Source organism: Alligator mississippiensis, chromosome 15 (genome assembly GCF_030867095.1).
Source record: "Alligator mississippiensis isolate rAllMis1 chromosome 15, rAllMis1, whole genome shotgun sequence".
Classification (NCBI taxonomy): domain Eukaryota; kingdom Metazoa; phylum Chordata; order Crocodylia; family Alligatoridae; genus Alligator; species Alligator mississippiensis.
This window is the reverse complement of record NC_081838.1, coordinates 20,883,663-20,905,598: the sequence shown is the minus strand read 5'-3', so window position 1 is coordinate 20,905,598 and position 21,936 is coordinate 20,883,663. Positions and strand designations below refer to the sequence as shown.

General features: G+C 54.3%; 1 protein-coding gene across 1 annotated transcript in view; it reads left to right on the top strand.

The window, feature by feature from the left end:
- Positions 1-21,936, top strand: part of KCNJ10 (potassium inwardly rectifying channel subfamily J member 10) — a 59,617-nt gene that overhangs the window by 29,676 nt on the left and 8,005 nt on the right. The gene's annotated exons all lie outside the window — the stretch shown is intronic.

Genomic DNA, 21,936 nt, shown 5'->3' with positions numbered 1-21,936 from the left:
TATGGTTAAGGGCTTGCAGACCAAGCCCTACGAGGAGAGACTGGGGCACCTGGACCTCTTCAGCCTCCGCAAGAGAAGGTTGAGAGGCGACCTTGTGGCTGCCTATAAGTTCGTCACGGGGGCACAGAAGGGAATTGGTGAGGTTTTATTCACCAAGGCACCCCCGGGGGTTACAAGAAATAATGGCCACAAGCTAGCAGAGAGCAGATTTAGATTGGACATTAGGAAGAACTTCTTCACAGTTAGTGGCCAAGGTCTGGAACGGGCTCCCAAGGGAGGTGGTGCTCTCCCCTACCCTGGGGGTCTTCAAGAGGACGTTAGATAGGCATCTAGCTGGGGTCATCTAGACCCAGTACTCTTTCCTGCCTATGCAGGGGGTCGGACTCGATGATCTGTTGAGGTCCCTTCCGACCCTAACGTCTATGAATCTATGAAAGATAAATGTAAGGTGCTCCACCTAGGAAGGAGGAATCCCCTGCACATCTATAGGTTGGGGGATGACCTCCGCAGAAGCTCAGAGGCTGAAAGGGATCTTGAAGTCATAGTTGACTCCAAGATGAACATGAGCCGGCAATGTAACGAGGCCATCAACAAAGTCAATCGCACCTTGTCGTGCATTAGCAGATGCACGACCAACAGATTGAGGGAGGTGCTGCTCCCCCTCTATGCGGCATTGGTCAGGCCGCAGTTGGAGTACTGTGTCCAGTTTTGGGCGCCGCACTTCAGGAGGGACATGGAGGATCTGGAGAGGGTTCAGAGGAGGGCCACTTGCATGATTAGTGGTCTCCATGAAAGACCCTACGAAGAGAGGTTGAGGGATCTGGATCTCTTCAGCCTTTACAAAAGAGGGCTGAGGGGTGACCTTGTAGCCACCTATAAGTTTATCAGGGGAGGACAACAGGGAATTGGGGATGCACTGTTTACCAGAGCAACCCAGGGAGTGACTAGGAATAATGGGTGCAAACTAGTGGAGAGTGGATTTAGGTTAGACATTAGGAAGACATTTTTCACAGTAAGGGTGGCAGAGTCTGGAATGGGCTGCCAAGAGAGGTGGTGCTGTCACCTAACTTGGAGGTCTTCAAGAGGAGGCTTGACAATCACCTGGCTGGGGTCGTCTGACCTCGGTCCTCTTTCCTGCCAGGGGCAGGGGGACGGACACGATGATCCAGTGGGTCCTTTCCGACTCTATAATCTATGAATCTATGAATCTCATGCCCAGATACAAGGGGGCTGGGCCTGTGATCTGCTGTGGGGGGCTCTGCAAATGATCCCCCCTTATGTTGTGATAAACCTGTGCTCTCGGTAGGCAGGGGGAGGAATGGGTGAACTGCTTATTCTCCCCGCTAAAGACTTTCTCCCGATCACACTGTGAAGGAAGAGGCTGAAGCTGTAGGCAGATGCATCTCCTTCCCATGCCCCTTGCTCACAGCCACCTGCACATGGGCATGGCCTGCGATCAGGGTTCGAATTAAACTTTGACTCTTGGGGGGGGGGGGAGGTCTGCAAAAAAAAGCTGTCTGGGGTTGGGGCTGTGCACACAGATCCCAGCAAGTACCACAGGGCTGGGGCTAGCAGCGGTGGCAGCCGGAAGAAGCCAATGCCACCGCAGCCTGGGCTGCTTAGAAAGGTGTTGGGCGAGCCAGGGGTTGTGTGCGGTGGTGCATCGGCTCTGGGCTGTTGTGGGGGGGCAAGGGGTGCTTACCGGCCTGTGGCAGGTTCTTGTCTCTTGGGGCGGCTCAGCCCTTGGCAAACTCCCCTGCAATTTGAACCATGCCTGGGAGGGGATGGGGAGGCAGAGCTCTGATGCACCCCAGCTGCTGCAGAAGCCCCTGGGGGCTGCAGGCATTACAGCAGCCCTGGGGCTGCAGTGAATTAGGGGGAGAGACAAACTTTAAGGCCAGCTTCACTCTCCTGCCCCTGGGGTCTGTGCTGAGCACAACTCAGCTGGCACTCTGAGGCCTGTGGCACAAGGATAAGTGAGGGGCATCTGGAGGGGTGAACTGGGAGAGAAAATCTAATGACGAGGCTGTGGCACTGGGGACATGGGATCCACTCCCTGTTGTAACAACCGTGCTTTATCTACTGACCGGTTGATGCAAACTGCTGGTAGTCACCTAGCGCCTCCATACTGGCCTCCCCATTGCAGAGCCCTGAATCCCTCTGGGTCTCTCTCCTTCTATCTATAAAGGGGATGGGAGCTCAGCCCTGCTTCACTGGGTGGACAAGAGCCTTATGGAAGGGGTTATGACAGTAGGGGCTGTGCCAGCGCCCTGCATATACACACCGCCTGCCCTGGGCGCTCCCGTCCTACAAGCTCACCCCCAAGTCCTGAGACCGAGCTGGACCTGAGAGAGCAGGGAACGCCAGGCCCTTTTCAATGTGTGTTGTTCGGGATCTCATTATTTGGCCAGGCTGGGCTGTTGGGACCCAGAGGCCTTCAGGCCTGGGTTTGATCTTTGTGCATAGCTCAAGCTGCATGCTTAGCTAAATTGCAGTTGAGACATGAACCCAGTGAAAGGAGCAGATGGAAAAATACTGTCCCTGACTTAAAATGAATCAGGAAGTTGGTTAACCACATCGAATAACTATAACTTGGGCAAAAGAGGAACAGTCAGAGCAAAATCTACCTTCTCCCAAGAATGATAAGATTACCTCGGAATTGAAAATTCCAGTTCAAGGGAACCATATTTGGCAAACGAAAGCAAAATTATTAATTTGCATTAAGAGGAAGGCTTCAGTTAATTTTATGCATGTATATAAAGAGAGGTGAGAGAGGGAACCCTCCAGATTGCCCCTGAGGAAAGCCTTGGATCCTGTCACTGATCCAAGATCCTGTCTTGATATGAGACCTGGGAACCAGGAGCCCCAGACAAGACTTCATGGCCTAATCAACCAGTGAAATTGCCTTCACAACATTACATGGTGGTGAGCCTCTGCTTTGACTAGCTACAAACTTCAAATGTTTAACTGCTAATGCTGCGTCAATTCTAATTAGAGTTAAAATCATAGCATCATAGAAAATGAGGGGTGAAGGGACCTCAGGAAGTCATATTTACTCCAACTCCCTGCTCAAATCAAGACCAGCCCCAACTCCATCATCCCAGCCAAGGCTTTGTCTAGCCAAGTTTGAAAACCTCCAAGGATGGAGCATCCACCACCTCTCTGGGTAACCTGTTCCAGTGCTTTACTATCTTTCTAGTGAGAAAACGTTCTCTAATATCTAACCAAAACTCTCCTTGCTGCAACTTGGGACCGTTGCTCCTTGTTCTGTCATCTGCCACCGCTGAAAATAGTCCAGCTCACACCTTCCATTGTCATCAGGTATTTGCAGGCTGTTATTAAGTCCCCTCTCAGTCTCCTCTTCTCTAGACTATATAAACCCAGTTCCCTCAGTCTATCCTCATAAATCATGATCCCCAGCCCCTGAACCATTTTTGTTGCCCTCCACTGGACTCTGTCTAATTTGTCCACCTCCTTTCTGTAGTGGGGGGCCCAAAACTGGACACAAGACTCCAGATGTGGCCTCACCAGTGCTGAATAGAGGGGAAGAATCACTTCCCTTGACCTCCTGGCAACACACCTACGTACCTACTAACATACCTACCACTTGTATCTGTTAGGGTTCAATAAACTCACCTTCAGTTTAGGACAACTGTGTCTTAGTCTCCTTTCCTGATATAAGACCCATTACAATGTCACAAGGATGCAATAGATTGGCAGAGAACGCAGGCAGCCAGGTAACGGGTGTGGACGGTGGATGTAGGTTCCCTTGTGTTGTTTGGGCTGTGGCTGTAGGTCCAGCAACATGGTGCAGTCATTTCTGGTTTGTGGAAGGATGCAGGTCTGATCGTGTCATTTTGGGAGATCTAAAACACACGTTTTCAAGGCATGACTATGGATGTAGGTTGTCAGATGATCGTGGCTGGAGGTCATCTGTTTAAGCTTTAGACAAGGTTTTCCCCCAGGGTACAACTATAGATGTAGGTCATCAGGCAACTGTGGATGTAGGTCATTTAGATATGACTGAGGTAGGTCATTTATTCATTCCCACGGTCTGACCATGGATGTAGGTCATTTTGGACCTTGGGAAAGCGATACTTGAGACACTCACAAATTATAGTAACTAGTCCTTCTTGGTGACTAGGGTCGCAACCTGTTGCCCAGAATGACCACCCCAACCAGTATCCTCCCATTGATGGGGACCAGACGCTGGTAGAGCAATGGGCCCTATTAGAACAATGGATTAAAAAACAAGGTACTTGTCCATGGAGTTGAGTGCCTTTCAGGGACACGATGCCTTAAAGCAGGTTGAAAGGCATTCAGTGTTTGGGCTACTGCCACCAACCAAAAATAACTGAGGAAAAGCAGAAAACAGGAGCCGCGTGGGCTCTCTGGAAGGTTGCAAAGCACTATTCATGTTTAGTTCAAAACCACAAACAACAGATAGCTGCTTTGCTATGGGAAAGGGAGCAGCTTAAGAAAAAGGTTGATAAATATAAAGCTCAATTCTGTGGTGCAAGTGCAAAAGCACCACAGACTGCTACAGCCTGGTGAGCCACAGCGGCAGTAAATTTGCTGAGAAAAGGAAACCACTATATTGTGGGTGATTTTGGTGAATTGGTATCGGGAATGTATGAATCCGAAAGTTTTGCAGCACTTTTCCCTAATGTAAAGGGTAGATTACTTAGTGTTAAAACTATTTGTTCCCCAGGAAAGTGCTTTTTCATAACAAAAGATAGCAGCCACTGAAAATTATGCAGGGAGCTAAAGACAGCTACAAAATTGGGCAGAAGACTATAAAGTGTAACCAGGAGGGGAATCAAGGCAAAGCCTTGGCTCCCCCAAGCAAAGGGCAAACTTGTCTGCCCCCCCGCCCCTCCCCAGTTTAATCCTTGCAGTCATTGACACCCATTAAACAGCTAAACTGTTTCTGTCTAGGTCAAAATTTGATACAAAGGGGGTGGCACCAAGGCAATCAATGTTAATTGATATGGGTGCCTCATTTTGAATTGTAAGTAATGGGAAAAAAAGAAGAGGAACTTGGATAAATGTGGTTTGCACACACACATTTGGTTAGGTTACAGCAAGCTGATAAGAAAGTAATTCAGTTTAATAAAAAGGGCTTGTCAGGCCTCTGAAATTAAGAATCCCTAGAGCTCTGGGCAAGTAAAATGGGCAAGCCACACTTTAAAAATGGCTCTAAAGAAGTAGTGAACCAACAAGGCAGAGAGTGAAATGTAAAATAGCCATTGATTCTCAGGACTTTGTGAAAAACAGCAGTTGCTCGTGAAGTGACTTCCCACTACTAAGCCATGACTGGCAGAGAAAAATGCAGATGCCCAAGCTTTAAAGGTAAAATGTAATCAGATGGACTGGCATTTTGGGCCGCTTGAAAAACCTGTCAATGGAAGAGCTGGTGACCCGGTCATGACAGAACAAGGAGCAATGGTCTCAAGTTGCAGCAAGGGAAGTTTAGGTTAGATATTAGGAGACATTTTCTCATGAGAAGGGCAGTAAAACACTCGACCAGGTTACCCAGAGAGGTGGTAGAGTCTCCATCCTTGGAAGTTTTCAAAACCCGGCTAGACAAAGCCTTGGCTGGGATGATGGAGTTGGGGCTGGTCCTGCTTTGAGCAGGGGGTTGGACCAGTTATCCCTTCCAACCCTCATTTTTATGATTATGTGTACCAGTTTACTGGAAAAAAGCCAGTGCTCCATCAGGGCTGGACCTGCCAGAATTGCAAATAAGGCGACTCCTACTGTTTACCAAATTAAAATACAGTCAAAGGGAAAGGAAATCAAATTTAAATGGGTCCATGCATCACAATTAAAGGCTTGAAAAGGGGGCAAAACTCCTAATAGTAATAACCAGATGTTTAGCAAGGTATCTGCCTTGGCAGTTTCTTAATTTTATTTTGCAAGTTAAACATGCATTCCCCATGGACTATTCAGCAAAAGAAAACATCCATGGGCTTCCAACAACTGAGTTAGTAAAATGCTTGTTACGATATGGAAAGGAAAAAAACAAAACACCTGGACAAGATAGGTTGGTAAATACAGGGCTGAACGTCTCCAGTTGAGAGGACGTGGCCTAGAAAGGACCCCAGCACGTGGCAGGCCTGAGAGCTGCAGGGGCTGAGGGAAGGGCTTGGGGGGAGAACAACCATTTGAAAAGGCGCCCATCATTGTGGGTGCCCTAGGGGCAAAATCCCAAGGGAAATCTGCTTCTCAGAGGCATAGGCAGTGGAAGGCCAGAGCTAATAGGGCTTAGTCCCCCAAACTAATTTTGTGGTAGCCAGCAACAGCAGCAGGACCACGGCGCCGCTGTCCCGTAGTGCCCGGTGCTGCTCCTCCACCACCGCACACAGCACCAGCGCGTGCTGGCCCTGCGAGAGGGAGGAGCAGGGGTCAGCCCCCCCAAATAATATTTTTTCCTGCCACCTGTGCTCAGAGGCATTTTAAGGTCCCCTGAGTCAGGGCTGTGGCAACAGCCCAGCGGGCCATGCCTTCCAGCAGGGACCGGAAGGGATGCCCAAGCCTTTGTACCCCTCGGCATGGCGGCGAATGTTAACACAGGGCTTCCCAGGGGCCAGCCAGCGGATCAATGCCCCGTCCTCTTCTCTCGTTCTTGGAAGGCCACGTTGGTAGCGGCAGCAAGAAGGAAACCTGGAAGGAAAGAGGCCCCATTCTGCAGGGAGAGGTTCACGGGGGGTAACCTAGCTGCTTGCAGGACTCCGCCAAAGACCTCAGGAGCCCCTGGACATGGGGCTGAGTCAGACAAAAGGGACCCCAAATGCTCCCCAGGCTTCTCTGCACACCCGGTGCTCTTGCCCCCACCCCAGCCAGGCTTTGCTCCATCTCAGCTTCTCGCCCTGTCAAAATTATGGTAATGAAGGCAGATTTGTCCTGCTCCGGTGCAAAAGCAGCCAGCTCACCCCAGCAGTTGGCAGTGCCGCCCTCGCCCTGGGCCCTGGCCGGCAGAGAGGAAACCTGCAGTGCCAACCATGGGCTTCTTACGGGCAGGGAACACTGTGCCCTCTTTCCAGCCGGCAGATGGATGGACAGATGGACAAATGGCCCTTCAGGGTGGTGCGAACGATGGGGTGAATGGGGTGGATGGACAGAAAGACGCTTCCTGGGCCCTCCGCCCATGTCTCCCTGTCCCCCTCACGCTCCTCCTTTCAGCAGCCACCGGAAAAGCCAGGAAGACGAGAAAGGACCAGGCAGGGGCCAGTGGAGATTGGAGGGCCCGGCGAGCCCTTCGCTTCCAGGAGAAGTTTCCAAACATTGACGCAGGGATGAAAAGGGCCTTTCTTGTTCCCTCCGTACTTGTTTTCTGCTTGCGGGGCCGGGGGGGCCGGGCCGTGACTCAGTCGGAAACACACATCGCTTTCTTCCCGGCCGGTTTTGTCTCTGTCTGGTTCCATTGATGTCCCCGGAGAGGATTAGCAAGGGGAGATAAAGCCCAGATCTTTGGGCCTTATGTAATACAGCCGGGCCCTTCTCTCCTTGTTGTTTCTCCCCTCTCTCCGCCGCCCCTTCATTCTCAGCGGGTGAAGAGTCCCTCCAGCCCATGGGGAAAGGCAAACTGGGGCCTCCAGGCCACAAAGTCCCAGGGGTACTAACAAGCGCAGCCCTGCTGCAGGCTGCGGTGGGGACAGGTGACTTCCAGACATGATATGGGGGCAGAGGCAGGGGGGCACAAAGAGGTCTTCTAGCAGCCAGGTTGTCCTAGGGATTTGTAGGAAGGCTGGGGAGGACAAGCAACCATCCACAGCCGTGTTGTGTTGTGTTGTGTTGTGTTGTGTTGTGTGTGTATGGACAGCATTGAGCAACCCCAGGAGCTGAACCATGTGTTAGCCCGTGAGCCCAAAGGCAGCAACTCCCTGTACAACACAGGGTGGCCTTGGCCGAACAGGCGACAGGCAGGTGGTTGGACCAGCAAGGGGTCGGGCATCAGGACTCCTGGGCTCCAGCCCCAGCTCTGGAAGGGGAGTGGGGTCCAGTGGCCAGAGCTGGAGCCTGGGCTCGGTCCCTGATGCTAGCAGAGCCTCTGGGTGAGGACTGAGTGTGACATCTCTTGGGACCTTTGGTGTTTTTCTTGAAGCCCAAATTGTGGAAGTGAGAGAGCCGCCACATTCGTTAACAGAAAGATATGGTCTTAGCCCGCGCGGCGGTGGGGGGACCTGAAAGACGTGATCTAGGGGAACACCAGGGCTCAGGACCACGCATGAGTTCCGTGTGCCCTAATGGGGTCATCCATAAGCCAGTCTCAGGCTTTCGGTCCCTGGCTCTTTCTTCTGAAATGATCAGACCTGCTGATACTTGGGAAAGGCTCCACAGTGCCCGAGTCCCAGTGCCCTGCTCTACCCATGGGACCCCCCCCCCAGAGCTGGGTCTGACTCTCCGCCCTCACACTTCAGCTGCTCAATCTAATCCCGTATTTGATGTCAGGTCAGATATGAGTTGGTGTTTGAAGCCAGGAACTGAGCGCCAGGGCTTTCTGCTCTGTTCCCAGCTCCGAGAGGCGAGGGGAAGCAAAGCAGATCAAGGGACTTGGCAGATGGAGGATCTGGCAGGTCGCACAGGTCCTCTGCTCCCTGGACAGCGGGTCTCTTGGGTCAGTCACATCCCTCCTCTGCGCCTGAATTTCCTCCTTTCAGCACTGAGAGGCTGATACCACCCGGGCTGGGCAAAGCACCCACAGATGGAAGGATGCAATGAATGGGTGTGTGCATGGGGAGCTGGCCGCTGAAGCTTACACAGCCTGGAGTCTCCTCTCTGCACAGCCCTGGCATATGCCACCAACTGTTACCCTCAGCCCTTTGCCCCTGAGATGCTGATCAGCTTCATCACACCCAGTATCCACATCCCCAACAGCAGAGCTGGGGAGACTGAGGCACAGGCAGGCCTGTGACTGGCCTGAGGTCACCCAAGGAAGTCAGCTGGGAACTGAGCCCCGGTCCTGCCCATGCTTCAGCTGCAAACTCCTCCCGGGTGGATTCTGGAGCTGCCTTTCATTGCAGTCTTCCATGTGGGTAACAGGAGCTGTCCTCTCCGGTTACTGCTGGCTCTGTGCGGCGCTGAGACAGGTTTCCAGAGCACTGTGCATCGTGGGGGACAGGCCAGAGCTCCTGCAGGGCATTTGTGTTTCCACTCCTCCTGCCCCACTCGCTCTCTGTGGCAGGAAGGAGCAGTGATAGTAATTAAAGGAGAGGGGTGGGAGGGGAAAGGAGCCCGGTGCCCACCCCAGCAAAGGCAGCCCTGACCTCCTTAGAGCAGTGGGCATGAGGCTGCGACAGAGTGAGGCCCAGGGTTCATCATCAAGGTGCCACTTCTTGGGGTCTGGTATTGGAGAGTCCCAGCTGGCCTCCCTGGGAGTGAGCAAAGCCTCATGGGATGGCTAGTAAGGGGGCCCTGACAGGTCCTGCTAGACTCCAGGCTCTGACAGCCTGGATGGATGCTAATACAGAAGTGTTTCACACAATGCCCTATGCAAACCATAACCATGTCCAGCAGCAGATGAAGGCATCCCAGAGCCTAGGTGGTAGAGCTGGGCAAACTGTTGAAGGGGAGACATGGCGGGTGCGGGGGTGTTGCAAAGGGCAGAGGCTGCAAAGAAGACCCTTGTGACCCTCCTGAAGGAAGCTGGAGGGGAAGCACCGAGTGGGCCCTGTGGCTGGCAGGAGAGATGAGGCTCAGGGCTGCAGTGAAGCCCTGCTGGGCTTAGGCTACTCAATGCCCAAGCTGGCTGTCCTGCCTTAGCACAGCCCCTAGCACTAGCCTGGCAGCCTCTGCATTGAGGGCGAAGGCTGATCAGGGAGCAGGCACCGAACCCCCCTACCCAGCCCTACAGCTGCTCCCAGGCTCTGACTAAGGAGAGGCAAAGGCTTGCACTGCCGAGGTGAGAGGCAGCAGGTGCAGGGCCCGTGAGGTCGGCTTCCCAATGTAGAAGGCATCAGTAGTGTTCCACGTTTGCAGTTTTTATTTTTAAAACAAATCCAGGAATTTTTCGAACTTATCTTCGAAACATAAAAACCAAGTTGAAATCAGGATAAAAGGAAAAAAAGTAGTTTAAACTGGGGAAAAATCAGCGGTGAGGGAGGGAGGCTGGAAGTAGGAAGGGGCGGGGGGAGAGACGCAGGGCAGCCCATAGGCTGCTCCCAGGCCTGCATCAGAGAGCAAAGCGGGGGGAGCTGGCAGTGGATGCAGGGTGCGGAGGCACAGCTCTTGCTGTTACATGCCCCCAGGAGGGCTGGGGGGATGTGCTGGGCTCTTCCTGGGAGGCGCATGCCCCCACATCAGTGGCAGAAAACACATAGCTCTGCGCCCTGCCTTTCTTCTTTGCGTTCATGCCCCTACCCCTGCTGCAGCAGCCTGCTGCCAGGCTGCCCTGGCATTTGGGGGAAGCGGGGAGTGGTGCGCGGCTGAATGTGGAGGGGGGGACCTGGCACCAGCACCTCCCGCTCCTCCTAGGGTCAGAGCCAGGAGCCCTGTGCCCCCAGGCAGCAGCTCCATCCCCGTGGGCCTGTGCAGAGCGGCTGGATGCAGCACCCACCATAGGGAGTGGCGCCAGGCTCTCCCACCTGCCCCCTCCGACAGGGCTCGCAGCTCCCAGCGCTTGGGGCAGGGCCAAATCTGGAGCCACTGGGGTGCAGCTCGGACCTGCCTGCCCCTGGAGTGATTCCCACAGCCCGGCCCGCCCCACCCAGGGTCAGAGCCAGCAGCCAGCCACCCTCCCCTGTCCCTTGCGTGGCCACTGCCACTCCCCCACCCACCAATCCACATGCGGCTGCCACCACTGCTCCCCCCACATCCAGCCGAAAATCTGTGCCTCAGGTAACCAGCACAGATGGTTCTTGGCAAAGTCTTTGAAAAAAAAATTATCAAGGCTCACATTTGTGGGAGCCTGGCAGGACAAATTATGCTGAGGGGAAACCAGCACGGGTTCATGGCAGGCAGATCGTGCCTGACCAATCTAGTCTCTTTCTATGACCAGGTTACGAAACGCCTGGACATAGGAGGAGGGGTGGATGTCGTATACTTAGACTTCAGGAAGGCCTTCAATACGGTATCCCACCCCATACTGGTGAACAAGTTAAGAGGCTGTGACTTGGATGACTACACAGTCCGGTGGGTGGCGAATTGGCTAGAGGGTCGCACCCAGAGAGTCATGGTGAATGGGTCGGTTTCAACCTGAAAGGGTGTGGGCAGTGGGGTCCCGCAGGGCTCGGTCCTTGGACCGATACTCTTTAATGTCTTCATCAGTGACTTGGACAAGGGAGTGAAATGTACTCTGTGCAAGTTTGCAGATGACACAAAGCTATGGGGAGAAGTGGACACGCCGGAGGGCAGGGAACAGCTGCAGGCAGACCTGGACAGGTTGGACAAGTGGGCAGAAAACAACAGGATGCAGTTCAACAAGGAGAAATGCAAAGTGCTGCACCTAGGGAGGAAAAATGTCCAGCACACCTACAGCCTAGGGAATGACCTGCTGGGTGGCACGGAAGTGGAAAGGGATCTTGGAGTCCTAGTGGACTCCAAGATGAACATGAGTCGGCAGTGTGACGAAGCCATCAAAAAAGCCAATGGCACTTTATCGTGCATCAGCAGATGCATGACGAATAGGTCCAAGGAGGTGATACTTCCCCTCTATCGGGCGCTGGTCAGACCGCAGTTGGAGTACTGCGTGCAATTCTGGGCGCCGCACTTCAAGAAGGATGCGGATAACCTGGAGAGGGTCCAGAGAAGGGCCACTCGTATGGTTAAGGGCCTACAGACCAAGCCCTAGAAGGAGAGACTAGAGAAACTGGACCTTTTCAGCCTCCGCAAGAGAAGGTTGAGAGGCGACCTTGTGGCTGCCTATAAGTTCATCACGGGGGCACAGAAGGGAATTGGTGAGGTTTTATTCACCAAGGCACCCCCGGGGGTTACAAGAAATAATGGCCACAAGCTAGCAGAGAGCAGATTTAGATTGGACATTAGGAAGAACTTCTTCACAGTTCGAGTGGCCGAGGTCTGGAACGGGCTCCCAAGGGAGGTGATGCTCTCCCCTGCCCTGGGGGTCTTCAAGAGGTTAGATGAGCATCTAGCTGGGGTCATCTAGACCCAGCACTCTTTCCTGCCTATGCAGGGGGTCGGACTCGATGATCTGTTGAGGTCCCTTCTGACCCTAACATCTGTGAATCTATGAAGCACAGCAGCATTTTTAGCTTACCAGCACCACCCGTTTTTCAGTTCAAATCCCTGTTAACCGGCTCGAGTGGGAAATGGGCCATCCCCCACTCATGCCAGCTAACAGAGATTTGAACTGAAAAATAGGTGTAAACCAGTAAAAACTGAATGACTTTAAAAAATCAGGGAATTTATCAGTGAAAATCGGTAAAACTGAGAATGCGAAACACTAGGCATCTGGGACGAGGAGCACGAGCACTTTCCACACATCTCATCTCTTCTCTACCCAGCCTGGGACAGTCAGAAGCAGCAGGCAGATGAGTCATCTCTGGGGGCAAAGCAGAAGGGCCACAGCTTGCAGGGACTTGGTGGCAGGGTCCATGACAGGGAGTGTCAGGCCTCTGGGGAACTGCTGGCTGCAGGAGTCCTGGGGCCTCCAGACACAGGCTGATGCCATAATTAGTGATGTAACGAAGGGGGCAGAATGCTCCGCACACTGCAAAGCCATGGGGGAGGAGGAGGAGGAGAGCTGTGATCCTGCCCCATAGCTACGAACCCCCCATGCAGCCATTAAGTGCTGGAACAGCCTCATCCCGGCTCCTGCCCCAGGACTCATCTTGCCCTCACTGGCTGTCTTGCCTTTGATGGTAGACTCCATGGGCTGGATCCTTTCCCACTGATTGGGCACCTAAGGAATGCCTATGTTCAATTCACTTCCTGCTCAAGCCCTGATCATACAATTATAGAAAATGAGGGTGGGAAGGGACCTCAGGGGTCACATCTAGTCCAACCCCCTGCTCAAAGCAGGACCAGCCCCAACTACATCATCCCAGCCAAGGCTTTGTCTACCTAGGTCTTAAACACCTCCAAGGATGGAGATCCCACAACCTCTCTAGGTAACCTGTTCCAGTGCTTCATCACCCTCCTTGGGAGAAAGATTTTCCTAATATCCAAACACCAGCTTCCCTTGCTGCAGCTTGAGCCCGTTGCTTCTTGTTCTGTCATCTGCCACCACCGAGAACAGTCCAGCTACATCCTCTCGGAGCCACCCTGCAGGTAGTTGAAGGCTGCTATTAAATCCCTGCTTAGTCTTCTCTCCAGACTAAATAAACCCAGTTTCCTCAGCCTCACCTCACAAGTCATATCCCCCAGCCCCCTAGCCATTTTCATTGCCCCCCGCTGGACTCTCTCCAGTTCGCCCGCATCCTTTCTGTAGTGGGGAGCCCAAACCTGGACTGGGAATGCTGATGTTTTAGGAACATGCTGTCCTCTGACCCTTCAGACAGCATCACCAAATGGCAGTGAGGAGAGGGAGGACCAACCCGCCTTTGGCATTAACTGGCTTTTAGGAACTTAAGCAGGGCAGGACTGAATTGCAATCAGGCATTTAAAGACATGTAGATGCCCCCTTGCTGCAACAAAATCCAGCTCCATGGAGTCCTTACCATCCATCCGTACAGCACCCAGCACAGCAGGGACCTGTCCAGCTGAGACGTGCAGGGCCAGCGCAGTAATGGCTATTATTATTCCATGTGTGACTGGGACCTCCTGGGTCACTGCAGGCACCATGCCATGCAGCCACGACTCGAGGGGATGGTGGGGGCTGTTTTTCACTATGACCATTCATTGCATGCACCTGACTCTCACTGCCCTGAGTTACCTACCGCCTACTCCTGGGAGTGCTCCCTTCGTCTTAGAGAAAGGAGTCTGCTGGGACTCAGCCCCCTTCCCTTATCAGCACTATGGACTCTGTTTGCCTATAGCTCGTGCTGCCTAAACCTTCATGTCTGGCAGCTGAGACACTTTGGGCTGTGCTCTCCTCAGCGGGGAGGTGCTCTGTTCACCAGGGCGCCTCTTGGGGTAACAAGGAGCAATGGTCGCAAACTGAGAGAGAACAGATTTAGGCTAGACATCAGGAAAAACTTCTCCACGGTAAGGGTAGCCAAAATTTGGAGTGGGCTTCCAGGGGAGGTGGTGCTCTCCCCTACCTTGGGGGTCTTTAAGAGAAGGCTGGACATGCACCTGGCTGGGGTCATCTGACCCCAGCGCTCTTTCCTGCCCAGGCACGGGGTCAGACTCGATGATCTGTTGAGGTTCCTATTGACCCCAGCATCTGTGAATCTATAAAACACAATCCCCTGCCGGAGATCGAGGCTTGGAATTAGTTTTGTTTAAATACTGCAAGTCTCCTGTGTGCTGGCTTTTTGGCTAAGATCAAGTAATACCTGTGTGGATGCTGTGAGACCAGTTTAAGAGCAATATGGTGTAAGCCTGTAGCTTGGGCTGAGATCAGCAAAGGGCGGGGACAGCAGGGGGGAGCTTCAGTGGGACCAAATTAAGACCCCATGTAACTTCAGACAGGGTAGCAGAGCAAGATCGGGGTTGAACTTGTCTGTGTCTTCCATTACAAGCTTCCTGCATTCATTGGTATTACCCTGGAGGCTGCTCTGTGGATCCCAAAGGTCCTGTTGGTTCCACATGGTCACATGGACTGGTGTGTGTCTGTGGCTCATGTGGCGGGTGCCTGGTGCTGGGCTCAGTGAGTTTGTGGAGACCCCAGGTGCCAATCCAGGGGCAGGCAAAATATGGCCCGTGGGCTGCATGCAGCCGATCAGGTGATTTCATCCAACCTGCAGGCAGGTGCCTAGCAATTCACTGTATCTGGCCCAGCCCCAGGCTGCCCCTGCTGTGCTCACATGGGGCTGAGCTCTGCTCATGCCCATGGGGACAGCACACACTGTGGTCCCACCTTCACCCATGGGATGGCCCCGCAGGTAGGGAAGCAGCTGTGGCAGCAGGCAAGCCGGGGAGGGGAAGTGGTGGCAATGGGAAAGAAGTGGCAGCAGCAGCAGGTGGGTGGGCAGGAGGGGCAGCAGGCAGGGGGAAAAATAGGGAAGCGGCAGGGGAAGGGTGGAAGTGGTGGCAGTGGCAGCAGCGGTGGGGGAGTGGCGGTGGCAGCTGTGGGTGGGAGCAAAGTGGCAGCTGGGCAGGAGCACGGGGCCCAGCCGGGATCCAGGGCAGGGCGGCAGAAGCGTGGAGCCCAGGCTGGCAGAGGCGTGGGGACCGTCTGGCTCCATTGCATGGGGCTCACATGCAGTTCCCGGGTTCTGCCTGAGCCACGTGGCTCAGGGGAGCCCTGCATGAATCAGCCGGCGGCCCAGCCCCACTCACTGCTGGGGGAATGGCGGGGAGCTCTGTGCTATGCAGTTGGGCTGGCTCCCCTTTCCCTGCCGCCTCAACCGAGCCTCACGACTTGCACTGCTGGTTTCATCACACACAGATCCCCCCGGCAGCACAGAGCTCAATGGAACTGGTAGCCTGGCCGTGGGCAGTCCTGGGGCTTGCTGGGACCATGCAATGCCAGTGGGGTCAGCCTGCTGCAGGCTGTGAGTGCCCCAGGGGCCTGCACACACACACCCCCCCCCCACAGCCACCCTCCCCTTACAAACCCCACAGCCCCCAAACACCCCACACACACCCATACACATATCTCCACAAACCCCATATACACACCCCACACCCCCCACAAACCTTACACCCACCTACACAGATGCCCCCACACATCCCCACAAACACCCCCAACACACACTCCACAACCCACATCCACACACCCTCCACCACACACACCCACAGCCCCACCACAAGCCAATACCTACCTACCCACACCCCCCACAAACCCCACACAATTCACATACACACCCCCCACATACATACCACCACACCCCACATACACATACACGCACATGCACACCCACACCCTACATACACACCCATACCCCACATACACACACACACATACACCCACAGGCCCCCACAAACACCCTACCCACCTGCCCATCCCACCCACACTCCCCTACAGCATACATGAGTAAGACTTAATTTTAAGCTATGTGCATAAGTCAAACACACACAAATCAGGACAAACATATATTTTTAAATAAAATTAAAATATTTTATTGTAGATGTTTGATTCTAAGTATATATTTTTTTCTGGTTCCAAGATGGTAAACCCCTTCCCAAAAGGAAGACTTCTGGGGGCAAGGGGAGGGGCTTCCAGGGGCAAAGGAAGGAAGTCCTTCCCCTTAGGGGAGGGACAGGGCTTCTGGTTAGGGGCAGGGCTTCTGGTCCCAAGATGGTGACTAGTGGGCAGGGCACCTGTCAGAGGGTGGGGCTACCCTAGTGCCCCTTGGCAGCTCAGCAAAACTTGTTAAGCGGCCCTCCAGCCAAAATAATTGCCCACACCTGCAATGGATGGACACTGAGCCCTGGCTGTGAACGTGGCACCTCCTCGCAGCCAAGATGGTGCTTTCCTGGCAGGGCTGCTGGACCCAAACAGCACCGGACACGTGCCTGTCGGGGCAGGGATAGGCTCATGGCCCTGCTCCAGCACAGGGATGGTACCACATGCGGATTTGCGGTCTGGGTCCTGCTCCCCAAGGCATGAGGGATCTACACAGCAGCAGGCAGGCACTGAGGCTGACACTTACCTGCCGCTGCTAGCCAGAGCCCACATGGGGCATCCGCGGTCAGTGGCCCAGTAGCAAGTGGTGGCCTCATGCCTGCTTGCTGCTGGGTTCGGTTCACTGGCCCTGCAGCACACAGTCACCAGGTGCCAATACCAGGCCAGTCTCGGTACCTGCTGCTGCAACCCCCTGGTCTGAAAGGCATGAGGAGGGCTACCTCCCTGGTGCTTGGGGTGGGAAGAGGGGGCTCCCTGCCTGGTGCCTATGCCTCTGCCTGGTGCTTGGGGAGGGAAGGGGGCTCCTTGCATTGCCTGGTGAGCACTGACCATGTAGGGCTTGAAGCAGAGGCACTGAAATGACTCTCATGGGGCTTGCTGGGCGGGGAGCCTCTCTGGTGGTTGTGGCTGCTCCTTGAACTTTGACATGAGCTTGGGCAAGTCCCTCTGGGCCAGGCGCCATGGCCCTCCCTCCCAGCAGTCACCCACGGAGAACGCCCCACACACTTCCTGCAGACACAGTGTTCCCCAGTCCCTCCCACCCAGAGCCAACCCTGTGGGGTGTGCAGGGCCTGGAGCATACCAGCCTGTGCAGGGCCTGTGCGGGGTGGGTGGCAAGCAGCTGGAGCGTGGGGTGGGGGGAAGGGGGTGGCAAGCAGCCAGAGCGTGGAGATGGTGGCACTCAATGGCTGCATGGACTGGGGGTGCCCTCAGCACATACCAATGGCACTGTCCGCAGGGCCCTCCAAAGCGCGGGGCCTGGGGCGGTCACCCTGATTCGCCCCCCACCATGGGACAGCTCTGCTCCCACCCAGGGCTGCATGCAGGCCCCGTCTCAGCTTGTGGGGAGCCCATCAACCTGGCCACCACCTCCGCTCTACTCGAGGAGCACAGAAACGTGGGGCTGGAGGGGGGCCTCACAGCCAGCCCCCTGAATCCACAGGTGGCCCCCCCCACCCCTCTATGGGCGCCCGCGGCTGTATGGTTGAGGGCAAGCAAAACTTGGAGGCATCTGAACCCCAAGTTTTCATGCTTGGGCTTGCACATAGGATGCCTGCCAAAAGCTCTGGAAGTATCTGAAGCCCCAGGCTGAAAAGTTTGGGGTGGAGGATCCCGGTAGTAGGGCCACATATGGTTCTTGAACAATTCAAAGGATTTGGAACTGATTCGGCTGCTTTGGCCAATTTGACCTGGGACATGACAAATTTTCCTTAAAAATAAAAAAAACCCTGCCCTCCCCCCCGGGGAGTCTAGAGCCTGGGTTAGCTACAGCCTGGCTCCAGAGTGTCTGGGTCACTCTGAAGGGGGTCCGGGCAGCCCGTGCGCTGAGCAGGGAGCTGCCAGGAGCTGCCCAGGGGGAGACATCAAGCTCAGGGGGTGTCAGAGCCCCCAGTCCCTATAAAGCTCATTGTCAGGGGCTGGGTCTGGAGGCCTCAGCCTGAGCACAGGTGACCGGCTCCATTCCCTCCAATGGAGCGGGGCTGGGGCTTTGTATGCAGAGGGGCAGCCTCCCAGCTCCACCACCACCCCTCTGTGGATCAACTCAAGGTGGGCAGAGGTAGGTCCCTGCTGCAGCTGCAGGATTCCCTGCAGCCGAGTGACTTGCTCTTAGGGGTAGAGGTGGTGGGCCTGCCCGGTGTGAGCTGAGGGGCAGCGGTGGCTCTTGATGCTTCTATCCCGGGTGCTGGGGTGGCGGTCCGTGCCCGTGCTGGGCGTGTTGGTGGTGCCACCTGCTGGGGAGACCAAGCCAAGGTAGCTCGGAGTTGCAATTAGAGGTGGGAACTGGCGGTCTTTCTTAGCTTTTCATTGACCCACTGAGCACCAGGTCGAAGACCGTGCGGCCGGCTCAGGGCACAACGCAGGGCACTAGCTTCTCCCAGGTCCCCTGCAGCAAGGCCAGTCACTTGAAGCTAGCAAAAGCGTCTCCCAACCAGATTTGAAGGCAGCCAGTCCACTGCTCTGCTCTGGAGGTCGGGCACTTCCATGCTGTGCCCAATGCTCTGAATCTGCATGGCTTCTGCTCCCAGCCCCGGTGCTGGCTCTCTCTTTCCCCATTAGATGAATGCCCTGTGTTTTGTCCTCACAGAGCTTCTTACAGCCCCCAATCCAGTCACCTCCTAACCCTCCTTCTGGTGTCCCAAACAGAGCGAGCTCTTTCAAGAGACAGGCAGAGATAAGGGGCTGGCAGGGACGTCATGTCTTCTTGGCTCCCTTGCCGCCTGAACAAGTGGCACCAGGCAGATAATAGCAGCAAAGGGAAAACAATCTGGGACTGTAGCTGGGAAGCCTGCCCCTGAGATCAAAGCCAGGCTCCTTCCTGCAATGCCACCCGTGCCCCATGTGGACACAAGCAAGTCATCTAATCTCCATGCTCACATGGGCACCGCAGCCTTTCATCTCTCCTCCCACCAGTGGCCTTGACCCCAAGCCCTGTCCATGGAAGGCCTGGGAAAAGCAGGCCCCTCTGCCCACGGGAAAGACCCGTCTCCCCTTTTAGCAGTGACTCCAGGAGCTGTTTCCCACGGCAGTGCATCTTCATACAGTTCAATGCTAATGCTGCAGGACACAAGGTAACCAGAGAAGCTTTGAGAAGAGCCCAGCTGGGAAGGCAGAGCCACGGGGTATGCATGGTGGAGAGCTGCAAACAAGACCTGATACAGGGGGCCTGTAATCACAGGGCAGGGAGTGATCCAGGCCTCAAGGACAGGCAGACTGTGAGCACAGCGGCAGGGAAGCCAATGGAGGATTTCCTTAGCAAAGAGCTGAAGGAAGGTGCATCCACTCAGGACCTGTGTTCCCATCCCAGAACCACTCCTTCCATTAAGCATCTTATATATTTTTCTGGCCGCACCTCATGGGTTGATTCGCATTGAGTTTGCCAGTGGTTCCAGCAAACAAGCAACTTGGTCATGTTCTGGTGAGGAACCTGGGAGCAAAGGCCTGGCACAAGCAGTGGTATCCCCCTCTCTGATCCCTGTAGCCAGACAAGATGCCTCTATGGGAGATGCTTTCATTGAATGCAAGTGATTGGGCTCAGCATAAGGAGAAGAAGGTGGAATTTCAGGCCTGGGAAGGAAATCAGACCAGATGATTGCCTGGCCCTTAGCCTCTATGAGTCCATGCATCTGCCAGCAAGTCTCCAGCAATCCAGGAGACAGATCGACCGATAGCTAGCTGCTTCTACAACTAGAGAGCCAGCCAGCCTGTGTGCAGCTGATTTCATATGCTGAGACTCAGCTATCTCATACAGGGATTAGCATCATACAATCAAAGAGAAATGGGGCTGGGAGGGAGCTCCAAAGGTCACATCTAATCCAACCCCTGCCTGAGGCAGGATCAGCCCTGCCCAAACCATCCCAGGCACATCCATCATCTAAGCTCTTAGCAAAACTACCATCAACCCTGACACAACACAAAACCTCACACCCGAACCTGCCGCGGATAAAGCAGGGGGGCCATGGCATCATTTCAGGACAGCGGGCCACCTCTTGTGCCCAGCCCATAGGCTGCCAGTCCCTGCTCTGGGACCAGCAGGACAACTCCTCTTTCTCACTCTTGACACTGTGCTTGCCTGAGAGAAAACCGCTCAGTGGCCGTGAGGGGCCATGAGGCCAAGGCGTTACCATGCTGCTGGACTGGGTACGTGTGAGCTACTTCTGGTCTCACACTCCTACCAGGGGCCAGGCTAGCAACTGTAAATTAACTCTGGAATAAATTATTTACAAGCACATTGTTTCTAGATTTTAAGGCATCTGATGCAGGGCCGGTCTTAGTTTTACATTTGGAAAGTGCTTAACACAGGGAAGCCTGAAACAGAGGGTGTCTAAGGCAGCTTTATCGTCATCATCTTCACCGTTCTGTACTGTAACTTATTTTCTGATGGGCTAGAAGTATAATCATTGATGCTGATAATCTCAATACCTTGTTGATGGAATATGGTGAAGGCAAATGCCCAGCTTCTCAAATGGGGGCCAGCACAGATAGTCACTGTGTGGGAATGGAAAAGTTGCCCTCTGTTTCCTCCCATATGTGAGATGATGGAGCTGAATTCAGCTGGACTGAGGACTGTTATTCTACCAGGCCCATAGGGAAGCAGCACACTGGAGTTTCTCCTTAGAGCATCCATCTACTTGACTGTGGGCATTTCAACATGCTGCCCTACGGTGACATAGTGACGCACTACGTTGCCATACGGCACGCTACATGACATAGCGATCACACAGCTGTACACGTGATCGCCAGCTATGTCACCATAGCAGTGCACTCCGTGGCTGTAACGTACTGCTACAGCAACATAGCAGGGAAATCTTAGTGTGCGCTGCCCGCACGGCACAGTAATCGCCTGCACTTACATGCTTTAGTGCTTCCAAAAGGAAGTACTAAAGCATGATGCCATAGCCACGTGTACATGCATCCTGTATCCATCACAGACATGTGCACAGACAGGCAAACAGACAGTTCACCCAGTCATGAGAGGGTGATGGGGATGGTGGGGGACAAGGGTGAAGATTTGGCCTTGCTAAAGTCAATGGCAAAACTGCTGTTGACCTCAAGAGAGCCAGGATTTTACTCAGAAGAGATCATAGAACCATAGAAAATAAGGGTTGAAGGGACCTCAGGAGGTCACATCTAATCCAACCCCCTGCTCAAAGCAGGACCAGCCCCAACTAGATCGTCCCAGCCAAGGCTTTGTCTAGCCGGGTCTTAAACACCTCCAAGGATGGAGACTCCACCACCTCTCTAGGTAGCCTGTTCCAGAGCTTTTCTGCTCTCCCTGTGAGAGAGTTTTTCCTAATATCTAACCTCAACTTCCCTTGCTGCAACCTGAGCCCATTGCTTCTTGTTCTGTCATCTGCCCCCACTGAGAACAGCCCAGCTCCATCCTTTTTGGAAGCACCCTTGAAGTTTGGGCCAACCTTTTTGGCAGGCATTTCACAAATTAGGACAGCCCCTTTCCCAGACCCACCTTGAGTGCCACTCCAATCTCCTTTGCCTGGTCTCGTGCTCTGCTTTCTGCTCCCTGCCCTATCTGCTGCTTGCTGCCTGCATCCACCCTGATCTGCCGCATGGCACTTGTGCCACTCGTGCCGCAGGTTGGCCACCCTTAATAAGAGTCCAATCCCCTGCTCGAGGCAAGATCATCTCTGTCGATCTCGGTCATCCGTGACACATGCTTGTCCTAGTCCTAAATCTACACAGTCAACCCTTTTGCACAGCAACAAGGCCCAGTGCCCAAAGAAACCTAATGCCCCCCAAACCTGCTAGAGGTAAAGCAGGGGGTGAGGGCTGGCAGTGTCCTGCCA